Source organism: Jaculus jaculus, chromosome X (genome assembly GCF_020740685.1).
Source record: "Jaculus jaculus isolate mJacJac1 chromosome X, mJacJac1.mat.Y.cur, whole genome shotgun sequence".
Lineage (NCBI taxonomy): Eukaryota > Metazoa > Chordata > Mammalia > Rodentia > Dipodidae > Jaculus > Jaculus jaculus.
In genome coordinates, this window is record NC_059125.1 from 59,955,408 (window position 1) to 59,970,098 (window position 14,691).

The window sequence follows — 14,691 nt, forward strand, 5'->3', positions numbered from 1 at the left end:
TGGATAGATAGCTCAGCAGTTAAGGCATTTGTATGCAAAGCCTAAGAATGTGGGTTCAATTCCACAGTAAACTCATAAAGCCAGATGCACAAGGTGGCACATGTGTCTAGAGCTCCTTTACAGTGGCTAAAGGCCCTGGTGTACTCATTCTGTCCCCCGTCCCCAACTCTTTCTCTTTCTCTCTTTTTCTCAAATAAATATGTTTCTTGTTTGTTTTTTGAGGTAGGGTCTCACTCTAGTCCAGACTGACCTGGAATTTACTCTGTAGTCTCAGGGTGGCCTCGAACTCATGGCAATCCTCCTACCTCTGCCTCTCGAGTGCTGCGATTAAAGGCGTGCGCCACCATGCCCGACATAAATAAATATACTTTTTAAAAAAAATATATTTTTTTATTTATTTGAGAGCAACAGAGGGAAAGAGGCAGAGAAAGAGAGAGAGAGAGAGAGAATGGGCATGCCAGGACCTCTAGCCATTGCAAACAAACTCCGGATGCGTGCGCCCCCTTGTGGATCTGGCTAACGTGGGTCCTGGGGAGTCAAGCCTCAAACTGGGGTCCTTAGGCTTCACAGGCAAGCACTTAACCGCTAAGCCATCTCTCTAGCCCATAAATAAATATTTTAAGAACTAAAAATGATGCAAAGGCCAGGTGTGGTGGTGCACGCCTTAAATCCCAGCACTCAGGAAGCAGAGGTAAGAGGATTGCCATGAGTTCGAGGCCACCCTGAGACTACAGAGTAAATTCCAGGTCAGCCTGGACTAGAATGAGACCCTACCTTGAAAAAACCCCCCCAAAAAGAAAAAAAGATGCAAAGAAATAATGTATATGAACACAATAAATTCTATATATGACAACCACACAGCTATCATCATACTCAGTAGTAAAAAGTCAAATGTTTTTCTCTTAGAATAAGGATAGCTGTTATCACCAGTGTTACTTATTGTAGTAGTTACTTCCTTATTGCTGGACAAAATACCTACTCAGAAGTAATTTAAGGAAGGGCTTATTTTGGCTTACAATTTGAGGTTACACACTATCGTGGCAAGTAAGGTATGGCAGTAGGAGCTTGAGGAAGTCCATTCAGTCCACAGTAAGAAAGCAGTGAGAGATAAATTCTCCTGATCACCTAGCTTTCTTCTTTTTATCCAGTTAAACACCCCAATTTGTTGAATACTGTCACCCACAATTATGTAGGTCTATCCATGTCAATTATCTTATTCAAAATAATCTCTCATGGGCTGAAGAGATGGCTTAGTGGTTCAGTGCTTGCCCGTGAAGCCTAAGGACCCCTGTTCAAAGCTCAATTCCTCAGGACCCATGTTAGCCAGATGCACAAGGGGGCACACATGTCTGGAGTTTGTTTGCAGTGGCTGGAAGCCCTGGTGCACACTCACACTCTCTCTCTCTCTGTCGTTCCCAAATAAATAAATAAAAATGAATGGAAAAATAATTAAAAAAAATAATCTCTCAGGCTGGAAAGATGGCTTAGCAGTAAAGGTGTTTGCCTGCAAAGCCAAAAAACCCAGGTTAAATTCCCCAGGATCCATATAAGCCAGATGCACAAGGTAGCACATGGGTCTAGAGTTCATTTATAATGGCTAAAAGGCCCAGGCGCACCCATGCTCTCACTCTCTTTCTCTCTCACATATATATATCTATATCTCCTTCTTTCCATCTCTCTCAAATAAATAAAATAAAATTTAAATTCAAAAGATAAAAAATAAAAATAATTTTTCACAGACATTTTCAGATAATAACTCAATCTAGATAATCCCTCATGGGCATGTTCTGAAGTTTGTTTTCTATATAGTTCTAGTTCCTGTCTAGTTGACAAGGAATATAAATCATCACAAATACACCCCTTATCAACTTTACATACCCCCCAAAAGTGATATAGTTTTACATTATAACTTTCCACTTCTTCTCCCCATATGCTCTTGGCCATATTATACTGCAAAATGTATTTAATCTAACTGAAACAGTCCCCATAATCTTTAGCAATTCCAACACTGCTTAAAAGTATGAGTAGAGTCTCTTCTGAGAATAAGGCAAATCCTTAGTTATGAGCTCCTATAACATCAAATTATAAGTAATTAGCACAGAGTAAATAGTCTCAATCCAACAGCGAAGAATGAGGGCAAAGCAAAGAATGACAGGACCTAAGCAAGACTGAAACTCAGCAAGGCAAACTCCAAATCCTGAAGTCTAGCATCATCTGGGCCCCAAAGGACCTGGGTAGCCCACCCTTCTAGCTCTGCTGTCTGTAGCACTCAGAGCCCCTCTTTCTTGGGCTAGCTCCATTCCATGCCTTAAGCTCTTCTTCTTTTTTTTTTTTTTTTCCTATGGTTTGCACCTCTATAATACCCAGGGCCTCAGTTGCTCTCTAGAACCATTGTGAAGTACTCCAAGACCCCCTTCATCTTACATCATCTTTCATGCCTCCAAATCCATTAATACATACAGAACTATACCAAGTTTTGCTGCCTTCTTCAGATAAATCCTGCCCCCACCACCACAGTTGTAGAGGCCTTTGTGTATGCTTTCCAGAGGGATCCTGGATAAACCTTTCCTCAGGTGGTTATGTTTAAACAAGAACCTCCTCAGTTCAGGCTTTCTTCCTTCAAGTGAATTTGAAAGTTCACAAGATGGATGCTTGTGATATACCCTCAGGACACCCTTCCTATATCCTAGTTCAGTGCAAGGGGTTTCTCTTCAATGGTGCTTTTCACTTTAACAATGAAAAATGATTTATCATCAAGACCCTGAATGCTATCTTGCCTTGGAATTGCCCCCATCAAACAAATGAATCTATTACTTTTGAGTTCAATGTCATTTAAGTTCTGAGGACACGGGCAGAATGCAACCAGTTTCTTTGACAACATTTGTCATGAGGAGACTCTATGCCAGTTCATTGAAGAGTCCTTGAATCTCTCTGAACCTTATGAGATGGGCCTAGACTACCCACTTTTCTCTCAGAATTCTTGTTGGCTCTCTATTCACTCTATTGTTTCTTTTCATGTTACTGATAAAAATCCTAAGGTTGGGCTGGAGAGATGGCTTAGTGGTTAAGCGCTTGCCTGTGAAGCCTAAGGACCCCGGTTCGAGGCTCTGTTCCCCAGGCCCCACGTTAGCCAGATGCACAAGGGGGCGCACGCATCTGGAGTTCGTTTGCAGAGGCTGGAAGCCCTGGCGCACCCATTCTCTCTCTCTCCCTCTATCTGTCTTTCTCTCTGTGTCTGTCGCTCTCAAATAAATAAATTTAAAAAAAAATCCTAAGGTTTTTTGGAGGGGGAGTTATTTTCATTGTATTATAATAATATGAGGGCTGGAGAGATGGCTTAGTGGTTAAGTGCTTGCCTGTGAAGCCTAAGGACCCCGGTTCGAGGCTCGGTTCCCCAGGTCCCACGTTAGCCAGATGCACAAGGGGGCGCACACGTCTGGAGTTCGTTTGCAGAGGCTGGAAGCCCTGGCGCGCCCATTCTCTCTCTCTCCCTCTATCTGTCTTTCTCTCTGTGTCTGTCGCTCTCAAATAAAAAAAAAATTTAAAAAAAGACTAAAAAAAAATAATATGAAAGATGCACACATTCAGAAGAATTTTTTCTTTAAATGCTTAACTTGTGGCACTAGCCATATGTACTATGATATACTCTTTCATGAAACTGGATAATGGCCATGAGCCACAGCTCCCAGCCAGACATATGGTGGTGGTGGTGGAAAGGAACATGCTATTAAGTGTGCTATGTTGCTAAAAATAACTGTTCATTAGGTTAGGCTTAGTCTATAAACTTTGACTTATGGTATTCTCAGCTTAAAATGGGTTCATTAGGATATAATCTCATTGTAAGCCAAGGAGTGGTTATACATGTATAACCTGAACAAAATTAAATTTTAAACAAAACAAACCTCGACATAGCAAAGCTATATAAAAAGAGTACCAACAGCTGGGCATGGTGGCACATGCCTTTAATCCCAGCATTCAGGAGGCAGAGGTAGGAGGATCACCATGAATTTGATGCCACATAGTGAATTCCAGGTCAGCTTGCACTAGAGCAAGATCCTACCTGGAAAAAACAAACAAACAAACAAACAAACAAACAAACAAACAAACAAGAGTACCAGAAAACTATGAGTTGTCCACAGGGGAACCATTTATAAATTCAAGAAAAAAATAAAGCGAAAAACAAGTAGGGTCTTAAGTCTTCTCTACCCAGATGACACTCAGTCTGTAATATAGAACGTATCACATGCTAGCACAGCCAGTACACAGGACAGTGAATCCTGAGTCACAGCACTGCAAAAAGGCTCCCAGAAGTTTGTCCTCATTTCCTGTACATTTTATTCCATGCATTCTTCCTCTTTGCTCATTTTGCTTAGTATCTTTCAACAATAATAAATCATAGCCATGAATATAACTATATCCTGTGAGCCATTCTAATTACCAGAGCTGGTGGCACATTTATAGATCATCAAAGCATATGACTGACACATTTTCAGGATTTGTTCAGGAAGAGATACAATTTCTTTTTAATCTTTGGAGAACTGAACTGATTAGGCATGGTGTACCATAATGGACAGTAATGATGGAGAGTGATGTACTAGAATCAACACTGAAATTTCAATAGCACAGACCAAGAAATTAAATATGAAGAAAGTTTGCAAAGTCACAGACAAATTTCATTTCTAAAAAGAACTACAAGTTGGCAGGCAGCAGAAAGGCAATGTGTTTAAAGAGTGTGCTGTGAACAGAATTTAGGATCGTATGCCTGCTGTGCAAACCCTGTTCTACTGAGCTACAATCTCTCTTCTCTCTCTCTACTCTCGCCCCATCTCTGTCTCTGTCTATCTCTCTCTTTCTTCTTGAGGGCAGAGAGAGACAGGGTCGCACTCCATCTAGAGTCCAGAGTGGCCAATATTCCAAAATTCATTTTGATATAAATTTGTTCAACCTTCATGGCTAGCTTGAAAATTAGTGTCTAAATACAATTTGTATCATGCATTCCTGGAACCAAAGATCTTTAAGAAATTTACTGAGTTCTTATGGATTTGTGTTTAGCACCATCCTTCAACAAAGGAAGCTAAAGTTCTCCAAGACAACTGTTTTCTCCAGTCTTGGCAGAGGACAAAGAAAGGCTTAAGGCAGTAAAAGCAACTTGACTAAGGAAAGGGATTGTGGTAGTTTGAATAGATGGCCGTCAATATATTCAGTGTTTTATTAGTTTGTAGTTTGCATCTGCAGCCACCTGGCTGGAGGCAGTGTCACTGGACAGATCTTAACGTGTGGTGATGGGTTTGAGATTTCACTCTAAAGATATGCGAAGTGTGCCTAGCTGGAGTTCCTGAAGTGTGCTGGGCTATGTGGCTTTTGGCTTTTTGGCTGTGCTTCTCTCTATGTGTTTGGTCCTGTGAAAGCAAGCCATCTTCTTCTGCTATTATGGAACTTCCCCTGGATCTGTAAGCTTCAATAAATCCTTTTCTCCATAACTGTGCCTGGTCTGGAAGTTCATCTCAGCGAACCTGAAGCTGTCTACTACAGGCATTTTAAAGGTGACTGATAGAAAACACTATGACTGGCCTATGGAAAGGGAGTAAGGGGGATCATTGATCCAAAATGCCAATGATAGAAGATAAGGACACATAATGAGCAATGAGATTAAGGAAGTCAACATAGAATAATAAAGACTAGAATTGTGTCATTTGTAGGAAAATAGATGGAACATGAGATCATCATGTTAAGTGAAATAAGATAAATTTAGAAAGATAAATTCCACATATCACCTCATAGGCAGATTCTACACACACATTCATCAAACAATGAGCATCTGGGTTGATTCCAGTTCTCAGCTATTGTGAACTGAGCAGCTATAAACATGGTTGAACAAATATCTCTAAAGTGGAAAGTGGAGCCTTTATGGTAGATGCCCAGTAGAGGAGTGACTAGGTTATTAGTAGCTTTATTTTCATCTTTTTAAAGAGTCTACACATATTGATTTTCATAGTGGTTGTACAAGTCTATTCTCCCACCAGCAGTGAATGAGGGTTCCTTTTTCCCTACATCTTCAACATTTATTGATGTTTGATTTTTTGAATGATTGCCATTCTTTCTGGATTAAGGTGGAATCTCTCAATTGTTTCAATTTACATTTCCCTAATGGTTAATAATATTTAACATTTTCTTAGGTGAGTAATAGCCATGTGTATTTCTTCCTTTGAAAATTCCACATTAAGATCTCTGCCCCATTTTTTGGGTGGATTGCTTCATTTTTTATTGCATAGATTTTTGATTTCTTTGTACATTATAGATATCAGTCCTCTGTGAGTAGCATAGCTGATGAAGATTTTCTCCAATTATGAGGGTAGTCTAAGATGTACACACCTTGCAATAGTGGCACACAGCCTAGGTGGGCAGCCAATGGCTCTCTAATTGGATACAAGAGCCACCTAGTGGATAGGAACCCATAGTTGGTATTGGAAATCCTATGGAGACCACTAGTCTTTGGCCAAAAGTAAGGCCACAACCATCAAAATCTCTCTAAATTAACAATGCTTATCCCCTTTAACCTATCCTATCTCACTGTCCATTGGAAAATCTATTTTTTTTTCCTTTTTCAGGAACCAGTGAGAAGAGAGAACAACCGAAATTTATAAACAAGACAAGAATAGATATCTAATTCCCTGGCAGGAGATGAATCATACCTAGCACAGCAGCTACAATCCAGATGAAACCACAGAGGAATTGGTGAGATGAGCAGGCATGTTGCTTCTACCACTAGCCTGACAACCTGTGCCAGGGTGATGGAAATAGACACTATGGATACTCAGAATGCACCAAAGAAGAAATCCAGAAGCTGCTGAGTGCTGAACACTAAAGTAGACTGAAAGCACACCCACCAAGGCTCAGGAAATTTTGCAGAAGAGGGAGCGGAAAAAATGTAAGAGCTACAGGGTGGGAGGGAATACCCAGAGGCACCGCCCTCCCCACATGACTAACTGCTGCTCTCACAACTCCATGGTGAATACCAGCAATCCCAATGAGAAGGACCCTCAGTGGAAGGGGAAAGGGAGGAGGGAAATGATGGTACCAACACATAACATATCCATACAAAGTTTCTACTTAATAATAACACTAATAATAACAATAATAATGATAATGATGTGCTGCCTTTGAGCCCCCACCACACCTGCAAGTGGCTGCAGGGGTCAAGTTGCAGCTCCCATTTCCCATCACAGGTGGCCCCTTTAACTGTGAGCTACATTGCCAAAACAAAAGAATGGACAGAAGAGAGATGGAAAAATGGAGTGGAACACCTGATGCTTGGCTCCAGCCACTGCAGGCAAGTGCATCTGGTTGTAAACAAGTGGATGGAGCTCTGGAAGGATACACACATGTGCATACATGACACACACAAAAGCAAATAAATAAATATGAATGGACAAAAAAGAAAGCAAGTATTTCAACTGTCAAAAATTCAAAAGTCAATGATGGAAGTCTTTAAAGATAACTGCAGAATATCATTATATATATATATATATATATATATATATATATATATATATATATACACACACACACACACACACACACACACACACACACACACACACACACAAACATGCAGGGCTTATATCCACTATAGACATAATACCTAGAGTACCTAATACTTTTAGAACCTTCATGAAATGTATTTATGTCTTCTAAAGCCAGTGAAATATGAATGTAATGTAGCCTATATAATATTCATCTATAATTTAATAGATTCATAAATTCAAATTTTCAAATTATTTTGGAAGAAATTTCAATATTTATATGAAGGAATAGTTGCAATGGAACATAAAAGTGACTAACACTCATGAAAGCCATAATAAGTCCCTGCAGCTAATTTGCCATAATACTCAAATTCAGGAATAACCATTATAAATAATAACAGAGTCACAGTTGAGATTTGTATGCTAAAGTCTCTGCCAGACTCACACCACTAAATAAGTCCTTGCACCTGCAGCTTCAGCTTCAAAATTAATACAGTTTAAATAATTAATTCAACAAAGAAGAATCACTACATATATTGAACTTTCTAAATCCCTTGCAAATTGTCAAAATAACTATTATTAAATCTTTGAGTGGCAGGCTCTAATGAGTATAGTTCAATTTATGAGACATTTGCCAAAGTTTTAGCCAATGTACACTAAATTAACAACCAGGTATAATTTTTCATGGTAGATATGAAGCTACTAACCTGAGTATTCAGAATTCCCCAAGAATATAATTTTTCTTGTTATGCTGCCATTCATATGTTCCTTTCCTCTCAATTTTGTGATGAAAAATAGAAATACAAATAAGAATGAAATAAGATATACTAATGGTCAACACGCATAAATAAAGATGTTGAACATTATCAAGCCTTAGAGAAATTCAAATTAAAACCACAATCACATATCATTTCACATACACTAGATTGGCTATGATCAAAAGGGCAGAAAATTACAAGAGCTGATAAGGATGGAGAGAAAATGTGATCCTTGTACATTACTGGTGAATATATAAAATCATCTGGCTACTATGAAAACCATTTAGCAGTTTCCCAAAAACAAACTATGGGCTGGAAAGATGGCTTAGTGGTTAAGGTGCTTGCCTGCAAAGCCTAAGAACCCAGGTTCAATTATCTGGTACCCAACATAAGCCAGATACACAAGGTGATGCATATGTCTGGAGTTCATTTGCAGTGGCTGGTGTGTCAATTCTATCTGCCTCTTCCCCCCTTCTCCCTCTCTCTCATAAATAAATAGATAGATAACTAAGTAATATTTTTTTAAAAAGCAGAATAGGGATGGAGAGACCGCTGAGCAGTTAAGGCATTCACCTGCAAAGCCTATGGATGGACTTAAGTTCAATTCCCCAGTACCCACATAAGTCAGATGCACAAGGTGGCATATGCATTTGGAGTTCACTTCCAGTGGCTGGAAGCCCTGGCACACCCATATTCATACCCCCCCCCATCTCTCTCTCCCTGTTTTTCTCCAATAAATATTTTTTTTAAAGCAAAAAGTATGCAGATCTCATATGATCCTAAAATTCAACTCCTAGTTATGTACTAAAAGAATTGTAAACAGGGACACAACTGAGTACATGCACACAAGCATGCTCACAGTAGCACTATTCACACACACTACAGGGTGGAAATGGCACAAATGTTCATCAGTGGATGAATGGATAGGCAAGATATAGCATGTCCATATAACATAATGAGATAGCTATAAAAATATTAAACACTTAACATACTACCGCATAGGTAAACTTCATAAGCATTATTCTAAGTGAAGGAATCATGGCATAAAGGATCACCTATTCCATAAATCCATCCATATGGAATCACTAGGACATACACTACTCAGAACAAACAGATCTACAAAAAATGGGAGTAAGCCAAGTTAATAGCTCACACCTGTAATTCTAGCAACTGGTAGGCTGAGAAAGGAGGACTTCCCTGAGCTCAAGGCCAGCCTGGGTTAGATATTAACAGCCTGTTTCAACACACACACACACACACACACACACATTCTTCCCCCCTCCCTCCCTCCCTCCCTCCCTCCCTCTCCCTCTCTCTCTCTCTCTCTCTCTCTCACTTAAATAAAGAAGACTGTGATGGTTCCCAGGGCAGGGAAATGGGAAATAAGTACTTAAGAGTATAGCAGCTCCTTTTAAGAGTAATGAAAAAGTTTTGAAATTAGATAAGAGTTGGTGGTTGCACAACACTTGAAGGTACTAAATGCCACTCAACTGTTTGTTTTGTGATGGTTATTGAGTGAATTTTACCTCAACCAGAAATGAACTAGTAAGTCACTTAGAAATAGGAGAAGATAAAATTGAACATAATAACAAACTGTTCCCACAAATTTAACCTATAAGTATTATATAGTTTACCATTAAAAGTAAATAAAAGCATGCAACTGCAAAAGTTTGTTCAATCATGATGAAGACATTAAAAATTAACTTACATCAAGGAGATTTAAAGGAAGATACAGAGTTCTTACAAGGGTATCTGATATTTTGAACTACAATTTGTTTACTTATGACTGAAGTGGATAAAACATTAATAGGTGATAAGTGTACTCGGACGTGCCAGACATTGATTGATGAAATGGATTCACAAATACAATTAAACGATAAGAGTCAGTTAAGTAAAAAGGTTCTAGCATTTTGAAGAAATGATGATTAAACTGGAGTATTTGAAAGGTAGTTCATCTAAATCAACCCCCGACCCAAAAGTGGGAATAGAAGAAGAAATTAAAGAGAGAAAAATTTGGTTTTAATTTAGATAATTTCAAATTTACAGGAAAGTTAAGAAAAAGATCCAATGAATTTCCATTATATATTTCAACTGGATATGGAAATCATATACTCTTCTTATTTTCTTCATCATTTTCTCTGGACAGTATAAGTGCACATGCATGCATACACAATGTTTTTGATACTGGGTCTCACTCAGCCCAAGCTGGCCTCAAACTCATGTTCTTCCTATCTTAGCTTCCCAAAATGATAGTAAGTGCTACCACACCTAACATGAATATTTTTTCTAAATATGTATTGCAGATATTGTTGTTACTGTCACCTAAATATGTCAGTGTACATTTCTTAGAAAATTGGGCATTCTCTCATATAACATGAGCACAAATATTAAAATCAGAGAAACTGATGCATTAATTTAACAACACTACTACATAATGTATAGTTTACGTTCAAAGTGTGAACTGTCTCCAAAACATCCTTTATCATCCCTTTTCTTATCTTCCAGTTTAGTGTCCAGCCCACAATTATACATGTCCCTTATTATTCTAGTATTTCTTATATGTTATTTCATATTAGTAGAAAACATACTGAATTATGAATAGTCTCTCTCGCTCTCTTTCTCTTCATGTCCCTGCGCATGCATATGTATATAATCAGTCCTATCTATCCAAGGACACAAGTGTATTCAATTACCTGCAGATCAGAAATATTTGTTATAATTTCATTTGAGAACTGCAGAGATTGCTTAGTGGTTAAGGTGTTTGCCTCTGAAGTCTAAGGACCCAGTTTCAATTCCCTGGTACCCACATAAGCCAGATGCATAAAGGGGTGCATGTGTCTGGAGATCACTTGCAGTGGCTAGAAGCTCTGACGTGCCCATTCCATCTCTTTCTTTATAAATAAATATGTATTTATTTATAAATATTTATAAACATCTATTTATAAATAAGTAAATAAATGAAAATTATACCTGTGTTGAACTTGTATGTGCGTTTCTTCTTCTCAGTGCACCCTGAAGTATACAGTGGAACTACTATTACAAAGAACTTATACCATATTGTATAACTAATCTAGAGATGATTTAAAGTATAAAGGATGGAATGTATAGGTTATATGCAGATACTATAATATTTATAAAAGGGATTTAAGCATCTCTACATTTTGATATCCACAAGGGGTCCTGGAACCAATCCTCTTAGACAATAAGGATGACTACATAGATATAAATTATACAACACACACACACACACACACACACACACACACATGTGTGTGTAATTCAGCTAACAGAGGAATAGTATGTGAATTGCCTACAAAGCCTAACGACCCAGGTTCAATTCCCCAGTGCCCACATAAAGCCAGTTGCACAAAGTGGAGTTCATTTACACCTGCTTACAGTAACCTTACAAGGCTATAGTCTGAGAAGATGTCTCCTAACTGAACTGTTACAGACAAGAGCTAACTAATAAAGGTGGATTACTGTCCCCAATATGTGCATATAATGAGGTTTATATGTAGAACAACCTCTTGTATGTTGGAAGCTTCTATTTTGGTAAGAAAGAGGCACTCACTTCTAGAAAAAAAAAAATCCTAGAAACCATCTAATGTACTTTCCCTTAGCAGAAACACAGCATATATCTTGCTAAATTTTCATTGTTGTAGCCTATGTAAACCCCCCTGATGAGAGAGTACATGAAAGGTTACAAAAGAATTCTTCCAGATTCTACCTGTAACTTTACTTCTTGTGATTTGGTAGCATCTTCTCATTCAGTTACTAAAATAACTCTCAGCCATGAATGCAAGTATGAATTGAGCCTTGTAAGTCCTTCTATTTCATCCAAGAATGTGAAAGTGGGCTGGAGAGATGGCTTAGCAGTTAAGCGCTTGCCTGTGAAACCTAAGGACCCCGATTCGAGGCTCGGTTCCCCAGGTCCCACATTAGCCAGATGCACAAGGGGGCGCACGCGTCTGGAGTTCGTTTGCAGAGGCTGGAAGCCCTGGCGCACCCATTCTCTCTCTCCCTCTATCTGTCTTTCTCTCTGTGTCTGTCGCTCTCAAATAAATAAATAAATAATTTTTTAAAAAAAGAATGTGAAAGTGGTAATAGGAATTATTGTTTTGTTCATATCATCATTAAAGAATATTATTGTTTTTCCCAGCACTTGGAAGGCAGAGGTAGGATGAGTGCCATAAGTCTGAGGCTACCCTGAGAGTACATATAAAGTCCAGGTCAGCCTGGGCTACAGTAAGACCCTACCTCAACCCCCCCAAGAAAGAATATTATTGTTTTTAATTATAATATGTATAGGTTATAAATCTTACATTATCGTTATACAGTATTTGAGAAGTCAGCAAATATATGTTACAAAAGGAAGATCTTAGGTATATAAGAGCTGACACACTGCTGTAAACAAAGATAAAAACATTACCAATGATAATAATGATGATGGCTAATAACAGCAGCAAATATTTACTGGGTGTTTCCTATGTGCCAAGTGTCATGCTAAGTGCTTTCTGTATGTCATGGTTTGAATACAAAATGTCGTCAATGGGCTATGTTTGAACATCTGATCCTCAGCTCATGGTGTTGTTCTGCAAGAGTTTAAAACCTTCAGCAGGTGGAGCCTTGCAAGAAGAATGGGTTATTGAGTAGGGGTGGGCGTGGAGGTTTATAAACTAGCCCCAATTCCTGTTTTCCTTCTGATTTCTGGCTATGGGTGCAATCTGACCATCCAGGCCTCTGCTCCTGTCACCATGGTTTGCCCACCATGATGGAATGTAGCCCTTTGAAACTGTGAGCCTGAATAAACCCTTTCCTTCCTTAAGTTGCTTCTTAGGTCTTTGGTCATAGTAACAAGTAGAATAACTAATACACTACGTATTATCTTATATATTCTTCAATATAAAAACTATGACTATTATCTTTCCCCATTTGCCAATAGAAAAGCAGGCTTCAGACAGGTTAGACAACTAATTAAACTAATAGCCTGACTGGAAAATGGAATAAGATTGGAAGGCAGGCACTCTGATCCAGAGACTGAGCTATAAAAACCTGCTCAGCTGTTAATCATAGGGTTGGTATATCAAAACATAATGGCAGCTTCCAAAAAAATATACTAATTAAAGGATAGTAAACTATGCCAGGTAAAATTGTTTTCATTTGTTTTTTCTTTTTTTGGAATACATTTGTCATACTTAATAGCTGATACAGAATATATATAGCAGAAGTGAAAATATGTAGCCTACCTTTATTGACTGTGAATTTTGTATTTTGAATTATTTTGAAAACTCAGTTGGTAGTTGTGTTTTTATTAATTGTGATATAAATTTCTGTAACTTCTCAGATGGCTGGGAAAAGACAGAAGGCACAGAATTTTAGCTATGCTTTCACCTTTTTTATAAAAGGTCAGAAGTTACATGTGCTTAAAATTCTAACATTGTTATACCTGTAGTTATATGGGTGCACATAGACATTCAAAGCCCAAAACTGAATAAAAATTTTGCAACAGGCACAGTAGAACAGACAGGGTGTGAATGCTTTTTCCATATAACAAGATGAATTTCATGCTAATTAAGTTAAACTATGTAAATCATGGGACGGGTCTAAATGCATACTAGCCCAGGCTGACCTGGAATTCGCTTTGTAGTTTAAGGGTGGCCTCGAACTCACAACGATTCTCCTACCTGTGCCTCCCAAGTGCTAGGATTAAAGGTGTGTGCCACCACACCTGGCCAAATGCATATATTTTACTGGAAGAGCAATATCAAGAAGAAAAAAAAAATAAAAGTTCCAAAATAAGGCAGCAAAATTCTATCCTTCAGAGAAAAAAATGATTAACAAGTTAAGGGAGAAGTAGAATAAATTTTAAAACTGGTCTGGAACACATAGGTGATGGAAAGATGGCAGTCAAAGGCTGCATAATTATAGCTAAGAGATATGTAAAAATGTATCCAGAATAGGCATTTAGACACAGAAAATAGGTGATTCCTGGGGGTGGGGGTGGAAGAGGAGATAGGTGGCACATGGTGGCAAAGGTGAAGGGAAAAGACTACTAATGATTATGAAGTTTCTTATTTTAAGTAATGATAATATTCTAAAAATGATTTGGTGATGGTTGCATAATACTGTGATTGTATAATTAAAATTACTTAAATAGGTAAACTGTATGACATGTGAATTATATATCAATAAAGCTATGTTTTAGACAGGAAATCTGTTCTGAAGTTGTGGATTAAAACTTCAAAGGGAGGTTGTGGAGGTGGCTCAGCTGTTAAAGGTACTTGCTTGCAAAGCCTACCAGCTGAGATTGATTTCTCTGGTACCAAGGTAAAGCCAAATGTACAAAGTGGCACATGTCACTGTAACCCTAGTCCTGTGGTAAGTGGAGACCGGAGAACTGCTGGGGCTCA

General features: G+C 38.4%; 1 protein-coding gene and 1 pseudogene across 4 annotated transcripts in view; one reads left to right on the forward strand and one right to left on the reverse strand.

Moving 5' to 3' along the window:
• Positions 1 to 14,691, reverse strand: part of Ophn1 (oligophrenin 1) — a 344,008-nt gene that overhangs the window by 85,277 nt on the left and 244,040 nt on the right. The gene's annotated exons all lie outside the window — the stretch shown is intronic.
• LOC123456991 lies at positions 7,152 to 7,254 on the forward strand (annotated as a pseudogene).